The sequence below is a fragment of the Camelus dromedarius genome, chromosome 20, assembly GCF_036321535.1.
Source record: "Camelus dromedarius isolate mCamDro1 chromosome 20, mCamDro1.pat, whole genome shotgun sequence".
In the NCBI taxonomy this organism is placed as follows: domain Eukaryota; kingdom Metazoa; phylum Chordata; class Mammalia; order Artiodactyla; family Camelidae; genus Camelus; species Camelus dromedarius.
The window spans coordinates 14,806,144-14,825,545 of record NC_087455.1 but is presented as its reverse complement, the minus strand read 5'-3'; the positions used below and the strand labels follow the sequence as shown (position 1 = coordinate 14,825,545).

General features: G+C 38.5%; 1 pseudogene; it reads right to left on the bottom strand.

The window, feature by feature from the left end:
• Positions 1-498: 498 nt before the first annotated feature.
• LOC105098331 (hyaluronan synthase 2-like) lies at positions 499-14,633 on the bottom strand (annotated as a pseudogene).
• Between the last annotated feature and the right edge of the window lie 4,769 nt (positions 14,634-19,402).

Genomic DNA, 19,402 nt, shown 5'->3' with positions numbered 1-19,402 from the left:
ATTTTACTATTTAAAAAGGAAGAACAGATGTATTTTGGCAGACAAGTAAAATATAGAAAATACAAAATTTGTTTTAGCAATTGGTATACAATATTTTGAAACAATACAATTATATCAAATTATAGCAGATCCTATGGCCTGTAAAATTTCCTTTGGCACATTTCATTTGGTAGAGTTCAACAGAGAATCTTCCTTAAATAAAAATTAAGTATCAACACAGTCCGTAAGTTAGGTTGTATATGTGGAAAGAACTATTCCTTGAGTTTCCAAAATCCTTTTCTTCCATGATAACCCACATAAAGCACGGCTAGTGAGGTATTTGGGCAAAACACTGTTAAGCAGACATACTCTAAGGAAAAAGTGCATAAACAAAAATATTTTTCTTGTTTTTATAGAAATAACAGGTTAAATCTGAGCTTCTTGTTGAGGAGCTATAATACTTTGGCAGAATCAAAATAAAGCCAGAGAGATGTCTTTGTTCAAGTCCCAGTAGCAGTGATAGGTCTCCTTTGTTGGCATTACCAGATTGCACAACATAGTCAAGGAATCAATGAGGAAGGGTGACACTAAAAGTGACTCACGTGAAAAGTGAAGCCACGTGCACCTGGACATCTCCTCCGACACCTCCAACCTTGGGGTCTTCTTCTAAACCTTCGACCATCTCCTCAGATGAGGCAGGGTCAGGCATGGTGTCTGAATCACAAACCTGCAAAGAAGAAAGTAAAAAGTGAATTAAAGAAAAGAAGACTACGAGTATGCTCCCTCTAGTCAAAATTGGACACATATATTATTGCCTTCAGCCTTATTGTCACAAGGCCTCAATAAGCAAGTATCACAGGGATGACCGGGTTTGTTATATCACGGCCAAGACACAAGGCTTGTTTCTCAGCAAGCTCAATATTTAAGTTAATGGCATTGCTGGCTAGGGCAGCTGAAGTGATGAGTTAGGTATGTTTTGCAAGGGGACCAGCTTTTTCTGGTTTGCCATGGATGCTCGTAATTTTGACAATGAGAGTCTCATGTCTTAGGTGACATCATAGGTTTCCAGGACTTGGAAAACATCTTGGGTTTGTCATTCTGGATATCTTTTTTTAAAAGTTGCTTTCAACAAGGCTTTTAGGCAACTTGTCCCTCAGGTCTGAAAGATGATTGGAAAATTCTATGACAGTATTAAAAAGGAGGCATGTTTAACAGTAATTTTTTCCCTTCTATTTTAATATGGTGAATAGAAGACAGGAAAGCAATTCCTCTACAGCTGGGTGTGTAATTCTGGAGCAAGATGTCTATATAATCTTGGCTTAGCAAATGACACTACGTCAGAAAGGAAACTTGCATGACTTTCAGACCCTTTTTTTTTTTTTCATTCTGGAGTATTAAGTATTCATTTAGCACTTTGTATATAAAAGCAGATGTAAATTACCTAAAGCAGTTGTAGAAATTCTAATTGTTCTTAAAAACAATCTTTATATGGATCAAAAAAGCAATTTTGAAACCAAACAAACAACAACTTCAAGAAAATTATTGGGATTTTCCTATACCATGAACCCCTAACAGACATTTTGATTGGCGGCTCAAGGCGACAGAGTTATAAATAGTACTTTTGTTTCCAGTTTGATTCTTTTTTTTTTTTTTTCCCAGTCTGACTTCTGAATCAATTGAAAAATTGAACAGAGTTATGAGATAAGAAACCAAAATATCACCTGTATACACATAAAGCTAATTTGTAGAATAGGCTATATCTGTAAAGTAGCAGCCTTCATAATTATCTTCCCCAAATTAGACTTAGTCCTAAATAACATCTCTGTGGGGCAAGCTTCCTTCTGCAGATACAGTGTATCCTCCTTTGAAACATATGGCAGATACCTGCTCCTTGGTGGTGGCCCACTCTCAGAAGAAAGGTGGAAGGATGAGCTGGCTTCCCTTTACTCCTTCCATAACTCACCAAGTCACTGCTCTGATGGAGGAAGAATTGAGACAGCTGGGAAAATTTATGCCTATGGATGGAGCTTCTTCCAAATGATCGAAGAAAATTAGAAGTAGGAAAAGTGCTGATTAAAACCTCTCTATCCCTGATTAATACAAATAAGACATTAAAAGAAACAGGCTGAAAAGGGAGTCACTTGTGCTAAGGCCACATCAACAAACCACAACTTAATACCTAACCAAATTGCAGTTTCAGCCTCTCCCAGGGATGCAACTTGTAACCAGTTAATTTGGAATTCCATGGTCAGCATTAGTGAAGTAATCTGCCTGACAGACACCCCACCTTCCCCCAAAGAAAGGATACCTTGCCTTTTCCACCTCCTTCTACCTATAAAAGCCTCCCATTTATAAGGATCCTTGGGGCTCCTTTCTATCTGCTGAGATGAGATGCTACCCCATTCATGAATCATTAAATAAAACCAATTAGATCTTCAAATTGCTCAGCTGAATTTTTTTTCTTTTTCCTTTTCTTTTCTTTCTTTCCCTTCCTTTCTCTTCCTTCCTTCCTTCCTTCCTTCCTTCCTTCCTTCCTTCCTTCCTTCCTTCCTTCCTTCCTTCTTTCTTTCTTTCTTTCTTTCTTTCTTTCTTTCTTTCTTTCTTTCTTTCTTTCTTTCTTTCTTTCCTTCCTTCCTTCCTTCCTTCCTTCCTTCCTTCCTTCCCTTCCTCCTCCCTCCCTCTCTCTCTCTTTCTTTCTCTCTCTCTCTTTCTTTCTCTCTCTCTCTTTCTCTCTTCTTTCTTTCTTTCTTTCTTTCTTTCTTTCTTTCTTTCTTTCTCTCTTTCTTTCTCCCTCTTTCTTTCTTTCTTTCTTTCTTTCTTTCTTTCTTTCTTTCTTTCTTTCTTTCTTTCTTTCTTTCTTTCTTTCTTTCTTTCTTTTCTTTCTTTCTTTCTTTCTTTCTTTCTTTCTTTCTTTCTTTCTTTCTTTCTTTCTTTCTTTCTTTCTTTCTTTCTTTCTTTCTTTCTTTCTTCTTTAACAAATTTGTTGGCTGTGATGGGATCCAAAGTGAACTTGTGACAGCTTCTTGGACAAGAAATGCAGGTGTGGTACCCCTGACCCTTTGAGTTCTCTGTCTTTTTCACCACTTTTCAGGGCTACAGGTAAGTTCCTCTCAATTCTGAGCTCTCTTTACATCAAGCTCTTGATCAGATTCGATTTCCAGTCTGGAGCAGGTCACCTTGAACTAGCAGATGGTTCCACCCAGAACCCAAGCCCCTAGCTCTTGGTTCAGATGATAGGTCCCCTTTTGATTGGATAATCTTAGCCCTTGATTCTGCCCCCAGATTTCATGTTGGGAGCAGCTGGCAGTTTAGTCTGAAGTTACCCATTTGTTTGGAATCAGTTTGCAATCTCCTTTCTTTGGGACCTGTTGGGTCAGTCCTTTTTCTCCTAAAGGAAGGTGACCTTGCCTAAAAAAATTCACTTCTTGCTAGAAACTCCCTTTTCCCACCCCTTTCTATCTAGAAAATCTTCCATTCTGTACAGCTTTTTGGGGCTCCTATCTACTAAGATGGGATGCTCTGATGCATGAATCATTAAATAAAGAAAATTAGATCTTCAAATTTACTTAGTTGAATTTTGTTTTCTAACATTACTCTTTTTGGGAATGCAATAAGTATAAACTGATGACAGTTGACATGTAATGAACCAGTTTCACATCCCCATCCAAACATTAAATGATGATTGGCAGATGTGAGTGCTATCTGCAATTCCTATCATTTTGCCAACAAGTCTGGCAGTCCTGCATGAATTTAATCAAGATTTAGCTTAATTATTTATATCAAAAGTAATAATTTTTTATACTTCTACCACTACTTTGCAAAAATAGTAGAAATTTGATATACCAGTTTTGAAAAAAAAAAAACTAAGAAAACAATTTGTAGAAGTATAGACTTTCACAGTCAAGGGGAATTTCTACAGATATAGCGTGACCCTCTCACATACTTTGCTAAGGAATTATGCGGTATCCAGTTATAAAAAGTGAACTTTTCACCTCTCTGGATTTAATTAATTATAGCAATTTTAGGGTAACTTCTGAATTTCTTATTTTATTTTTTCTGATTTAGAAACAAAATAAATTTACTTTCTAGATAAAACCCATTTATTATTTTCTTGGCATTCTATTTTGGTCCAGCATGGTCTCACATATTTAGGGGAAAAAATTTAGATAGAACATAGACATAAGTTTTTCATTGTAGAAAATAGGATTTTACTAATACTTCAGTGTACACCCAAGGGTTCCAGGCCTCAGAAACCTAAACAAATTCCTCCAGTGGCGACATTTTGCCTCTCCCTTGTCCTGTCTGTCCCTGTTTTTCATGTGGCACAAGACGGGGAGGCCAGTAACTAAGGTAGTAAAAAGTAAAGGCAGACATTCAACCCACCTTTCAACCTCCCTGCGTCCTGAGAGTTTATGGCCACACCCACTTCTATTGACTTAAGCTGCAAAAGGCAAAAGCAGAAAGCTAAAATAAGACTAAAAACAACAGGAAAGGGGCCATCTAGAATTAATGTTCAAGTAACTCTGCCTGCTTGTGAGCATAAGCAAGCCAAGGGAACTGCCTCTTTGAAACGACTAAACTTGAACCAAACTTGTGCATATTTAAATTGGCCCTGCCCCTCCCAGTTTCCAACAGCACAGTGCCAGAAGTTCTCTGAGAGACATTGTTCACATGGTGAGTTTAACTGTCAGGCGGGAAAGCCCTCAGAAATCTCCTGGGAGGGGTTTGTTATAGTGGGATTAAAGAGTTTTAAAGCAGTTCAGTCCTGGATGTTATTTGGTGACTCAGTGCCAACTAGAAAGCCACCATCTATGACAGTCCGTGAAAGCATGTATGTTCCCGGACATAATAGGATTGATTTATTAGTGAGTAAAGAGTGTAACTTCAGCCCTTCTTAAAAGCAGTCTAGTAGAAACAGGATTTCTAGCTGTCTCCTCACCAATTAATGACAAGTGTGTAATTTCACAAAAGTTGGCTATTTGGCTCAGGGCTAGAAGCTGTGGGAGAAAGACACCAGTTCACACAGAGCTTAACCTCACACTGGGAAAAAACCACAGCACGTGACTTGCACACCGGAAACAACTAGAGAACAAATCAACACGTCTCTCTGTCCACACACTGAATGTATCACTGTAATTTGTTTAAACTGCATGATCACTAGTCATAGGGCTTCTCACTAGGAGATGTGCAAAGGAAGCAAAGTCACCAAATTTTGACTAAAATGAATGGAAAATGTCAAGACAAGAAGATATAATTGGGAGGAAGCAGCCATGTCAGTCTTAACCACAGAATCAGCAACTAAGATGTATGAGACCCCTGCTCCTCCTCCTTCACTGTTCTAGCCAAGAGTTAGTGTCCTTTTTTCCCTTCCTATCTGAAACAGGAGTGGGCAAACTAAGGTCTACAGGCCAAGTTCAGCCTGCCACCTGTTCTGATACAGCCTGTGCGCTAAAAAGGTTTTTATCTTTTTAAATAGTTGAAAATCCTACAAAGAATATTTTATGACACAAGGAAATTATACAAAATGCAAATTTCAGTGTCTGAAAATACAGTTTTACTGGAGTCCAGACATTTACATTCATTTTCATATTATCTATGGATGCTTTTAAACTAAAACAGCAAAGTTGAATAGCTGCAATACAGAACTTATGGCCTGCAAATATTTTCTACAGGCCTTTTACAAGCAAAGTTTGCCAATCTTGGGCCTAAAATAATTGGATGTAGGGGGAGGTTTCTCTTTGGTAAAATTAAAAAAAAAAAAACAAACACCAACACAAGTTGAGATAAAACACGTTAAGTCCCAGGTTAATTCTACTAGGGATTTTAAAGTTGCCTCTTACCTCCGTGTGTTATGAAGAACAGTAATTGCATAAGAAACGTGAAAGATGACTGATAAACTACACTGTTTTCTTTAGCCAATATTTGTCTATTAGAAGAATACATCAAGAAACGTTCATTAAGTCTTGAGTTCCGTGCCTTACTACTTGTATGACCGTGAACAAATCATTTAGCACCATCATGATACCAGAGTGAGACACTGCATGCGAAAGTACTTCATAAGTTACAAAGCACCATAGAGAAGTGTGCTGCTAGTCTTGGGTAATCACCTTTAATCTTTTTATTCTTGCTAAGTAAACCCACATCTAAAAGATCATAACAATCATTACCAGGAAAAATGACTCAGTAGAATCACTAAAAGGAACAAGGGGTTGATTATCTATAAAAATATCTTATCACAACGAATAAATTCAAATGTGTTGGGAACTACCTGTAGAAGTTAGATAGACTTCTATAAGTCTATTATGTAAACTGTTAGACTGTAAGTCCATTCCAACTCATCTCACTGATCTTAAAGTTAATCTACCCAACAACAACTTAAGTAAAAATCTCCTGTAGAAATATTGTTACATATTTTACCAAATGCCTTTCAAATTCTAAGACCCAAGTCTAAAATGCCAAGTATCTATGTTTCACCTTTTTTTTTTTTTTTAACATATTTCCTTTCAGACTGACTGGTGGATTCCCCACCTCCGTCTGCCCCAAACCACCTCAAAGGGCACTGAGAGCTACACGGCAAGAGGAAACCTTAATTATTCTTGTTGCCTTCAAGGAGGAAACAGGTTGAAAATGAATCAAGACCTTCTGTTGCCACTGCCTTCATCCTCTGCCTGTTTGTGAGGTGCAACCCTTTCTTAACCTTGACCCTTCATCCTGACCTGGACCCAGTGAGACTATTTCTTTCTACCATGTTTGAAATTTGCTCTTGGTCATGACCCCACTACCTACTTTTCCTGCCACAACTTAACCACAAAATAAATGGAAAGTCTTCTTTTCTCCTCCTTCCCCTGGGACATTTCTCTAGTGGAAAGGGGTCAGCCAGAACAACAACAAAAAAGATCACAAATAGTTAGTTACCAGTGAACACAATATGGTGCCCGCGCCCTGAATTCCTAACTGTATTGGACCAGAGTAAACATACTACTGAAAGGGAAAGAAAAAGCTATGCAAAGCCTTGGAATAAGACAGATCTGAGCCCCCATCTACCCTTTATGAGTTATATACCCTTGGACTGGCTCCTTAACCTTAGACTCCTTACCTCACCTTTCTGAGTATCCATCTCTCAGGTGAAAAATATGGATAATCATATTCACCTCATAAGGTTATTGTAATGGAGAATTACTTGGATAAAATATGTATAACACTTACAAGAGCGAGCATATAATAAATGCTTAATAAAAGAAAACATATATATTGAGAAATGATAAATCAAAACAGAGGCACAAACTAAGGACACTAATCCAGTGAGGAAAGGAATTCTTCTTATCATTACCATAAATAAACTATGACTCACTCAGAGAGCAAAAATAACCGCCTAAATGTCTATCAACAGGCGACTGGATAAAGAAGATGTGGTATATTTATACAATGGAATACTACTTAGCCATAAAAACTGACAACATAATGCCATTTGCAGCAACATGGATGCTCCTGGAGAATGTCATTCTAAGTGAAGTAAGCCAGAAAGAGAAAGAAAAATACCATATGAGATCGCTCATATGTGGAATCTAAAAAAACAAAAACAAAAACAAACAAACAAACAAACAAAAACAAAGCGTAAATACAGGACAGAAATAGACTCATAGACAGAGAATACAGACTTGTGGTTGCCAGGGGGGCAGAGGGTGGGAAGGGATAGACTGGGATTTCAAAATTGTAGAATAGATAAACAAGATTACACAGTATAGCACAGGGAAATATACACAAAATGTTATCGTAGTTCACAGAGAAAAAAATGTGACAATGAGTGTGTATATGTCCATGTATGACTGAAAAATTGTGCTGAACACTGGAATTTGACACAACATTGTAAAATGATTATAAATCAATAAAAAATGTTAAAAAAAATAAATATTAAGAGCAAAAAAATAAATAAATAAATAATGCCTGGTTCAATGCCCAACCAAATTAACTCTGTTTTTGAGAAGGCAATGTAAAAATCCTTAGATTGGGCTATCTACTAAGGAAAATAAATAGTTTAGAGAGCAGTTTACAGCTGATTATGGTTTATTTATGGCCTGAATTTTATCCTCGGGTTACAATGTGTGAAAGTTTATCTACAGCAAAGGGGGAACCCATCAAAACTTACGAAAGTGTTTGTTGTATCTTGAGTCAGCATCTCTTCATTGACTTTGAGCCTGCTGAATGTGATGCTACTTAAAACAGGAACATAACTTTTGGTTTGGGAAGTACATAAATGTATATGACACAATTTTATTTGTTTAATATAGAACCTGAGAACTGCATTGTTTGATGAAAAAAGAGTATGTATAATTGGTAATTTGTGTGGGAATATTTGCATGCAGGAGATGGGGAAACCAAAGAATTGGGACAGAAAAATAACTTTTACAAAAATACAATATTGCACACAATTTAAAATTTCTCATGTAACCAAAATGTCAATCAAGACTCATAGCGTATGGTCATTAATTATATCAAATGAACTTCTTGGACTTAATGTTACATGCTATTTTCATTTTAAAAAAACCTTCTTTTCTATTTATTTGGATTCTGAATAAATGGGATTTACATGTAAGCATAAAACTAAATTTAGCACCTTTGGATTAAGTGGCAAATATGAAATGGGAAATCATGGGAGTGGCAGATACAAAATCATAAAACCTAAGAATTTTAGAGGTAAAAACATCCTTAGAAATTAATGAGGAAAATAATTCCAGAAAAAAAAAATCTGTCCTCAAAAGAACCAAAAAGATAACTTTTCTTTTAGAGAGAGATGGGGAATGGGGAGGATGATCCTCTCTTATAGTATTTAGTTTATGGTATAAAATCTCAAATCTAGCCAATGGAAAGCCTCCACTTCTGGACACCGAAGCAATTTGGCACTTCTTTATTATTCTTCTTGGATGAGATTAGGAAGACATATGCCTTATTCGGTAGAATGAATTACCCAATTGTTATACAATGATTCTTATCATCAGTCGACCTCGCATCTTTTCAAAATATTAAAGTTAAAAAAAAAAAGGAGTCCTTTGGTTTTTCTCCTTTCCTTTCTAGGAAGGCTTATTCATGAGTGAAGTGTACAGAAGGTGTAAAGCAGAGGTGACAAGCCAGCTGGAAAAGTGAGAAACCAAATGTTGTCACCTCCAAGTCTTAAGCCATGAAACGTACTTGTTCCAAATGATTGGAATTCTCATTCTAAATGAGGGAATCAGGAAATCCCATAATGATGGCCCTTAAACACCAACGTAAACCTAGAGTTGAATCTAGATTCAGATTTCCCCGTTCCTAGTTCAATGTGCCCTTAAACTTACGATACTATAAAGGCCCCAGCTGCAACTGGAAGCCAATCATTTTGGCCAACTCCTTGCAAAGTTAAGCAGGGTTCTCCAGCCAGGTTAGCAAGTAGGAGCAGATGGTTAGTTTCTACCCCCAGCTCCCAGTCTCTCTTGTGTATTACCACTGATCTTTGCTTCCTTCCATCCTTAACCAACTTGAACTCCACATCCAATCACTTACAACACGCAGGAGCCAACATCCTCAATCTTCTCCACCTTTGTCTTTCAGAGGGTTCTGCTCTGTGACTCTTGGACCCTATGTCAGTTAGAATGGAAGATGAGAATGTATTAGTTTGAACCTTAGAAATTTCCATTGCTATATGGCAGAAATGGTTAAGTATCTGGGGATTTGATGAGAAATGGCAGTATGAAATGTACTGGTTTCAGAATGCCAATTCTTTTTTCCCCTCGTTTGAATGCTTGGAATGGGCTGAGAGTCCAAAAAGGATTCAGGGTCCAGTTAACAGCTGTGGCTAGGGCCAGCCTATCTGGAGGCTTCATCCAGAAGGAAGGAAAGTTCTCAAGTATGTTTAGGGCTGAGGTGGGAAGCCTTTTCTAACATTTCATGTTTTGTATTTTTTTTCCTGGACAGGCACAATGTCAAATTGTCATGAATACAAACAAAATTCAAGACAAAAATGATGGGAAAATGAGATTCAGGAGGAGTAGGTTAAAAAAAAAAAGAAAACCCCACACAGTCACCTCTTGATTAGAAATGACAAATTAGCAACTGTTTCAACTAGAATTAAAGGCAAAATATCAAAACAGGTGTTCTCTCATGTTAGGGTTTATTCTTCAAATCCTCTGCAAGTTTCCAAGTTTGTATCTTCTCATCTGGGCTTGAAGTTGCAATCAGTAAATATGTAAAAAAGAACTGAGTTAATTAAAGCTACCTGAAATGTGATAGTTCTAGAAGTTAGAAGAACTTGGGGGTGAAACTCTATCAACTCCCTAGAAGGAAGATTAATAGTCAGATGGTTTTTTTTTTTTTTTTTAACATTTTTTATGGATTTATAATCATTTTACAGTGTTGTGTCAATTCCACTGTAAAGCACAATTTTTCAGTTATACATGAATATATATATATGTATATTCATTGCCACCTTTTTTTCTCTGTGAGCTACCATAAGATCTTGTATATATTTCCCTGTGCTATACAGTATAATCTTGTTTATCTATTCTACAATTTTGAAATCCATAGTCAGATGGTATTAACTGAAGAAATGCTTCAAAACTCTCCAGAGGTTAACCAAATTAACCCTGTGGTGGCCATTGACACGTACTATAGTTTTCAAGTAAGGACTGGACAATCACATAAAAAGTAACAATACTATTAACAAACTGTACTATAAACAGCAAGCTTTTTAATAATATTAACAACACCATCATTAACAACTTTTGCTGAGCCCCTTTGGATACATTCTTTGAAAGAATTATCTCAAACCTTTTGTGAGATTGGTTCCTTCTATCCAGATAACGAAGGTTTGGGAGGTGGCCTTGCTCAAGGTCAGCTGGCTGATAATACCTGTGATTAGAACCTCTGTCAAATGACATTGAAGCCAGTGCCCTTTCCCATCCCATTACCCAGAGAGACCCACTGGGCATACTTTGGGCCCACAAAGTCCCCTAAAAAAGAGATGGATCTTCTGAAAACTAGAATTTCACTTTGAAGAGAAGAGGAAGAGAGTCCAGGGGATATCTGAAGCCAGAGACATTTTTTCCTTTCCAATATTATCATGAGCAAAATCTACCACAGTGTCTGCAGAAAATTACAATGAGAAGACTCACAGGGACCCTGCTAACATCCTAAAAAAGAAAGCCTTAGTGAGAAATAGGAGAAGAGAAACCCTAAAGTGAGCAGGCAGGAAACTAATGAGAGACACAGCCTGTCTAATTTTCATGTAAGCAAACACCATCACAAATGTTTTCAAAGGCCAGTTGCAGGGAGTGAGGTAATGCTGTTTGGGAAGTGAAATAAACATGACTTAGATTTTTCTCTGGGAAGCTGCTTTTTTTTTCACCTTTTCTTCCCTATTTTTATTTTCCTATTCTTTTTCTTTGTGTCTACATTTTGAATTCCCTATTCTTTAAAATCAAATTTATTTTCAGCACACCCATTTGCTCTAGTCTCTGTGAAAAATATTTTATAGCATGTCTTTGGGCCTGCAGATTTTCTCAGACTTCTCTGCTGGGACAGACACTATTTTCTTGCAAGGCTGGGGATTTTAAGCTTCTGGAAAATAATGTTGGATTTGACTTGGCAGGTCCAAGGGGGCAGAGAAGGTAAGAGAGGGGAAAAGAAGGAAGGAAGGGTCTCCTATTCAAAATAGTCTTGATTTCCAACCAATAACACTGCACAAGTTAAGCGCTTTCATAGTCTTAACCATTTTATAAGATTTTTTTTCCCCTCTCTTTCAGAATGTGCTCTCAACAGTCATGCTGTTTTCAAATGAACTGAAAGGAGTACTGTGTGCAGAAGGCACAGGACGGACTATAGCATACGACTGGACGGACTCAAAAGGCGCTTTATGTAAATGGACGTTTGCCCTGGCAGATGTGGAAACCTACCTGCACATAATCCACACTCCGGCCCAGGGCTCTGAAGGCCGTGTACATGACTTCTCTTTTGCCACCCCATTTCTGCATGATGCAGATACTTTTGTTGGACAAGACCAACTGGGTGACATGCTGTGAGCTTTCTTTATGTGACTCCTCCGTCTCACCAGGACCCTTCTCGTGGAAGTTGTTCTTCCAGATGTAAGTGGCTGATTTGTCCCTGCCCATGACTTCACTGAAGATGTCCATCATGTAAAGGTCATCTTCCGAGTTCCCGTGACTTTAATTCTAGGGTACGTTAGCCTTTTCACAGATTGCAAACACTTTCATAAATAGTTTAGATCTTCTTGATAGGCAGCAATGCAAAGAGTAACAGTTTTGTTCAAGTTAGCGGGGATATTTAAGTATTTTTTCATTTCTCGGTGCTCCAGAAAGGCAAACAAGTTTTGAGTGATGATGTGTAAGGCTAAAAAGGCACCATGTGGAATAGGAAAACATAAATATAAATACAAAACATATCCAGCAAGAGATTTTGCATAAACAATTGCTTAGCCTAAGTTACCATTTAAAATAAATTTACTTAGCTTTCAAAAACTAGTTGAATTAAAGGAAAATATTAAGTATTATTTATCTGTAAATATAACAAAACCCTAAAGTTGGTGTGAGTGATTAACAATGGGGCACTGCATTGATACTAATTATGTCCCTCATTATAGTTCATTCTTAGAAAAAGAGGAAATAAGCTTCAATAAGAAAAAAAAATGGAATGCTGTGATTTATAGTAAGAAATATGTATTTAGTCTTTGTCCCATTTCTGGTACAGAATATACTCTCAAGAAGAAATTTTCCTACTAAGGTAGAAATTAAAAGATTTCTACTGTCTGGAACTTCAGGGTTTACCAAAGCATGTCTTTGAAAAATCTGTACAAAGTGTTCAGCAAAGGCCTTCCAATGGTCTTCTCTCTGAGGGCACAGTATAACCTCAGACCAGTTTACCTTAGGGGACAAAGCTTCTGCTATTGCTCCTATCAGCTCCTGAATATCAAATCCCAGGTAAGCCATTTTCTAGTCATTTGTAGGAGGGTCTGGGAGAAGTTCCAGCCATCTGTTTCCTCTTTGAGGGGAGCGTTCTCCAGGGGGGCACCTGGCTTGTCTGATAACGATAGCATAATTGTGGATGGAAAGAACATCCCATCACAACCAGTCTAGGTCCCTGTGAGTAGAGTTGTGAGTGGCCACTGGTCTTTCTAACACCTATCTAAATTCGGTAGCCTTCCCTAAAAGTGTGCAGATAAAAGGGCTTTACAATTTAGAAGATCCACTACTGTCCAGGGGACATGAATGATTTGCACTGGGGGTCTGGGCTACATCCACAAAGAACGTTTCATAGGAAAGCCTGAAGCCAGCAGAACCAGATTACATAATTACACCCTGGAAAGCAGCCTAGTTGTAAGGGACAGCCAAATGAGCCCTATCACCCACCCTGGATGATTCTGATAAATTTATTTCCTGGAGTTTTTGTATTTACATGAGTAACCCAAGGCCTGGAGATCAGGCTGGATTTGCTCTCTATAAATCTTTTAAAGAAGGGGAAATCAAAATAGGCAGCTGGATGTTTAAGGGATTTTCTAGGGATGCTGGAGAAGTTTGAAGATCTAAGGGCATTTGCTGAGGGGATGGGGTTAGATTTTTAATGGAGGATGTGGTTTAAACCAGGGGCCAGAGATCCAAAAGATCTGGAGGGGTAAGGACAGGGAGTTTGGGAGAAGGGGAATCATGTTTGATGTGGACCTTACTTTTTGTTCTAAGTATAATTCTTGTTTTGTCTTGTTAAGGAATTCCCTAAGGCTGACCATTATCCTCCTTTGTATTCACGTTTCAGCATGACCTTTCATGAGTACCAATAAGACAATTGACTAAGGTGAGAGCTCTATTTTTTTTTCTTTTAAATATAGCTAATTCAAAGGATTAAATTGATGAGCAGGATCTATTTATCTCAATAGCTACTCAAACCAATAAGCCTTTTTATGGCTCAACCACAAATGCAACAGACATCCCAAAGAAGAATGCAAAAGATACAGTCCTCACAGACCAAGAAAGTTTACTCTCAGAGTTAGCCTAAGAAAACAAAGGCCCTCGTAGTCATAGGCAGTAAGAAGGGTGTAACAGAAACAAAGAACAAAACAAACAAAAATAATCTCTTCCGTTTCCCATAAGAACATGAGACATCTCTAGACACAGCTCTGCTAACCTGTCACCTAGTCAGGCTTGACTAGAATGGGCTTTTCAAGCACGAACAAGGCAATGACGGTGGAGATGACAAAGACTGCTGTGGACTGGGACCCCTGTGAATGAAAAATACTGCAAACCATATCAGTAAACAAAGAATGCTGAAACCATCAAGTCATTGGTGGCTGCTGCCACCCCCTAGTGAAGACAAGCCTGCAGCCCAGCCTCTGCAGCTGCTCACAGTGGTGCACCCTGAGGGGACTCAGAATAAGAAAGGACAGGATACTGGCCCTAGATAGCTAGATGCTTGTCAAAGGAATGAATTCAATGAGCCCAAATGTTTGCTTCCTCCCATACATAGAAAAGCGCTAAATTCTTTAACTTGAGATGCCTGGTTTTCTTTAGATAACAAGTAATCTTTTATTGTTCCAACTACCTGGTCTTTGTTGTAAAGCTCCTATATATTCTAGCTCCTCCCCTACCTCTTTGGAGCAGCCCCTCAGAGCGATCTGTCATCCCAGCTTGAGTCCTCCCGCCAAGTAAAACATAACTCTCAACTTTTAGGCTGTGCATTTGTTTTAGTCGACTCCCCTTATGAAAAACTCCCCTGAGAGCTTACATGATCAGACAAAGATGCTGCTGCTTGTGAATTTATGTCCCGGAATCCCAGTCTATTCAACTGGCTACCAAATGCACATCACTACGTGCACCTTCTGACTGATGGAGACCAGAGGAAATATTCTCACTGGTCACAAAGCCAAGTTCTCAAGACAGAGAACAAAACAAGAGTAAAATCTCATACAAGTGAGTCTCCTCTTCATGACCAATGACACAAAACACAAAAGCAAAAGAAAACAAAGACCAGGTCTGGGAGGAAAAGGATCAATAGAAAAAAAGAGTACCCATAATCAAATTTTTACCAGAGTCACTAAGAAACTAAATCACAAATATATTCCTACTAATCAAAATTTAGAGAAAAGAAAGAAAGAAACTTACACCATTCTCATTTCACCAGACCCTGCAGGCAGAGATCTAGAAGACTGACATGGTAAGAATTCTTACCTTCTGCTGGCTCTTGTCACAGGTCCCAGGATCTCAGCTGTAGCAGCTGGTGGAAATGTTGAGCGCCAAATTGTAAGAGAGTAAAACTTCTCCCTTCTTCCCTTCTAGGGTCTTTGGCTGATTAAACAATAGGAAATGATATAAGATAGATTAACAGGAGTAAAAATAAATCACGTTCATATAAGAGCCCCATAAAGATGACTCAAAGAGCAGCCAGGTATTGGAGGCTTATATACCATCCTGGGCTAAGAAAATGCCTGGGAGTCTGGGGATGCAATGGGAAGAAAGGTTATTCACAGGAAGGGAGGAGATGTTTGGAAAACACAGGTTGCCTTTGTTAACACAGATAAGTTTCTTATGTAAAAATGTATCTCTGGTTATAGCTTTCCTCCTGGTATGAGCCCCCTTTCCAGTGCAAATTTAGGCAATGAAGAGGGAAGTAAAGAGCTTTTCTTGAATCTGCTGGGTTTTAATTGCCTTTAGCTCAATATAATCCTTATGCCAAAGAGACACATTTGGGGTGGCAAATTTTGCTCCTCTTCATCATACATTGAAGCGATGCTGAGTGATATGAATTACACTTAGGGGAACCTTAGTGTGGCTGCTCACAAATTGGGTTTCCTCTCTTTCTGATCATAGACTGCTTGATGTAGCCATGACGTTCCAGACTTACTGAAATACAAGATGGTCCACTTCCAACAGAGACCTTTAAAAGACACAGGGTGGGACTCCTGCATTCCCTCTTTTCCTTCTATAGGCTTGATGTACCTATCAACAAGATTCTAGGACATTTCAGAGCCCAAAGATAGAGGGAGTTTGGTCCTTAAATTTCCACATAGAAGGGACTCAGCCACCAATCAGGAATACTCACAAAACCAGGAGACCCATTTACTCATTAGGTCACTGGTTCATTATAAAAGGATATAACTCAGAGACAGCTAGGTGGAAAAGAGACACAGGGCAAGGTATGGGGAAAGTCACGAAGCATCCATGTTCTCTCTGAGTGCACCACTGTCCCTGAATCTCCACATCCATCAACCCAGAAGCTCTCTGAACCCTCTCCTTTTGGGCGTTTATGGGGATTTCATCACATAGTCATGGTTGATTACATCATTGACCAACAGCAATTGAACTCAGTCTCCAGCCTCTCTCCCCTTCCCAGAGGTCTGAGTGTGGGACAGGAAGTTCCCACCCCCTGCCCCCATGGTTGGCTCCACTGGCACTAGCCCCATCCTTAAGTGCTTTCCAAAAGTCACCTCATTAACAGAACAAATGACATTTCTAATGTTGTAGGAAATCTGAAGGGTGATAGGAGCTCTGTGACAGAAATAGGACAAAAACCAAATGTATATTTCTTATAATAATTAATCACAATATCATAGGTTTTCTTCCTTGAAGTTTCTTTCCTCCTTTTCCAAGAATGAATTTCAATGAGAGCATAATTGGTATAATTGCAGGGTCCAGATTTTTAATCACTCACAACAATTTTAGTTTTTTTGTCACATTTACATATAATTAATACTCAGTATTTTCCTTTAACTCAAATAGTTTTTGAAAGCTAAGTAAATTTATTTTCAATGGTAACTTGGGCTAAGCAAGTATCTGCAAAAATCTCTTGCTGGATATGCTAGTTACAGTTTCCTATTCCACGGTAAGACTTACAACTGAGTGTTGACATAACACTTATTCATATCTTGATTGTCACTAGTTGTGGGGCAATCCCGTCACTCAGCTCCAGCGACACCGTTCACATTCTAGTCCCTGGAGTCTTCACTGGTGTGGTCCTGAGTGGACGTGCATCACACTCGGGGTAAACGTGTGGCTCCTCACCAGCTGTGTTTCCCCTCCTTCTGAGCACACTGCTTGATGTAGCCATGGCACTGCAGCCCCTGGAAGTCTGAGATGGGCCACTTCCTATAGGGTTTTTAGAGGAGAGAATGGGCCACCTGCGATATCCTTCCCGTCCACAGTCTTGATATACATATCAGCAGGTCCTTGGGGATCGATCACAAAGCCCAAAGATTCAAGCAGCTTGGTCCTTGAACTGCCATCAGGAATACCTGCCTTGGATTCTTATGTTAACTAGAAATGATTTTTGAGTTTGTGTTTGTTTGTGTGCCCATCATCCATTTTGGGTTCAGTTTCCTTAACTCACTACAATCTACATAATGCAAAGGAGGCTGGAGACCAGGGTTTGAGCTGTGGACTTTATTTTCCCTTGTTAAATGGAGATGATAGTACTTGTCAGTGACCCTTCAAAGGGCTGCAGTAAGGAGCAAAATCAAAGTGTTTATCAAAGTGTTTTTTAAAAAACAGAATCACAATGCAGTTTAAAGTGTCAGCTAACGTGGAAGCTAAAAAACAAATGAAAAAAAAAACCAAAAAACCAATGTGCGTTCCACGTCTAGCACTTGTACTGGACACGGGAGTATGTATCACGTGAGCCTGACGATGGTGATCATGACCCAGATGCAAAGTCCAGGCTGCCGGGGAATGGTGAAATGCCGAGTTTTCAGTGAAAGGCAAAAGACGACAGCATCCCTTGTTAATTAAAGCAGATGACAGGATGCTGAAAACTCCCAAAAGTGTACATTAACCAATGCCTAAATGTGCTGGGAGCACCCGACTTGGAACTTGTCCTTTCCAAGACGTGAGTCATTCTCACAAGAGTGAAAAATTTCGAGGGAACTAAAACACACTCTGCCTGGGAGAAGCTTAAAAGTGTGTTTCAAATCACCATCACCAGCAAAAGAGCTGCCTGCCATTCTTTTCCATTATTCACATTTTCCTTGCTTTTATCAGCACATGTGGACACAGAGAGTGTTCGCATCGCATCTGCTGGCCACTGCTGAAGTGGGAACACCCTCTTACATCATAGGCGTCTACACAATGTCTTTTTGAAGCCTGGGAGAAGTTGCTTGTAAACTGCAGCAACAGAAACTTTCAGTTTCTGCGAGGTATCGTGTCATCGTCTAGTGTGACAGACGCAGCATCTCAGTGGAGGCCAAAGGGTTAAAAAGCAAGTTTAGAGCCAGCATCACTGAGGGTACAGATGGATGTCAGGGACTGACACACAGGATGTGTTTCTTATAATTTCCCCTGGGTGATTGCAGATATATGGGTACCATATGTGTGAGAATTTCTGAGACAATCCCCAATTTTATTTCATAAGCAAACTCTCCTTGTCAGACATAAGGCTTTATTGTTAAATTGGAAAAGATGGATAGTTGCATCGTAAATTGTAAGCGCTTACTACTGATAGAATGATGATTTAGAAACCTACTTTCCATAGATATTTTAATTTTTAAAAACTCATAATGTCATATGATTAGGAATTGTCTTTTACATCTCTATTCTGAAATAATAATAATCGGTATTTATTGAACACTGGCTACTTGGTGCCATGCTAAGCAGTTTAATACATTTCATTTAATCTTCACAGCAAACCTACCAGTTCTTATTTAACCCATTTCACAAATTAGGATTCTAAGGCTCAGAGAAAAATATACAACTGCTTATGGGTGAAGTTGGTGTTCACACCGAGGAGAATTTGACCCTGGAGACTATGACCTTGACCACTATACCTTATTACATCTTTCAATTAAAATATTCTTATAAATGTGGGAGATGATACCAATTTCCCAGACCAAAATAATTTTCTCTAAGTTTCTGAGAGGTGGGAAAACTAAAGTTTGCTTTGTCAGATACCAGGAACACAGATAACTAAATCATCTACTAGAATTTATTTTCCTTTGATCTGAAGTCCCAAGTAATAGGAAGGTAGTGAGAATCAAATCTCAACTTGTTGATTTCTTTATTAGATATTAAAAATGAGATTAAACTTAGTGAATCTTCTCTGAGACACTGTAAATATCTAGCTGACTTCAGTGTTTTGTTTTAGAATTCAAAAGCCACTTGATTCTGCTAGCAGCCTTTTTTTCCCCTCCCAGGGTGGGAAAAGTATACCCTTGGGGCAGCTATGAAGCTTCTGTAGTGTAAAGATGAACAATTATAAGTAGGAATATACCCTCAGACATAAATTTCCCTAAATACTTTCAAAACAGACATTTCTTAACCCTCTTTCACTATCGTATCAGAACATTGAGATTTTCATCTTTTGCATTTTATTATTTGGGGTAAATTTTTTATTTGAAATCTTTCAGCATGATCCTTCAGGACAAGCTTTTATGAAGCATCTGTTTTGCACATCTGCACTATAGATA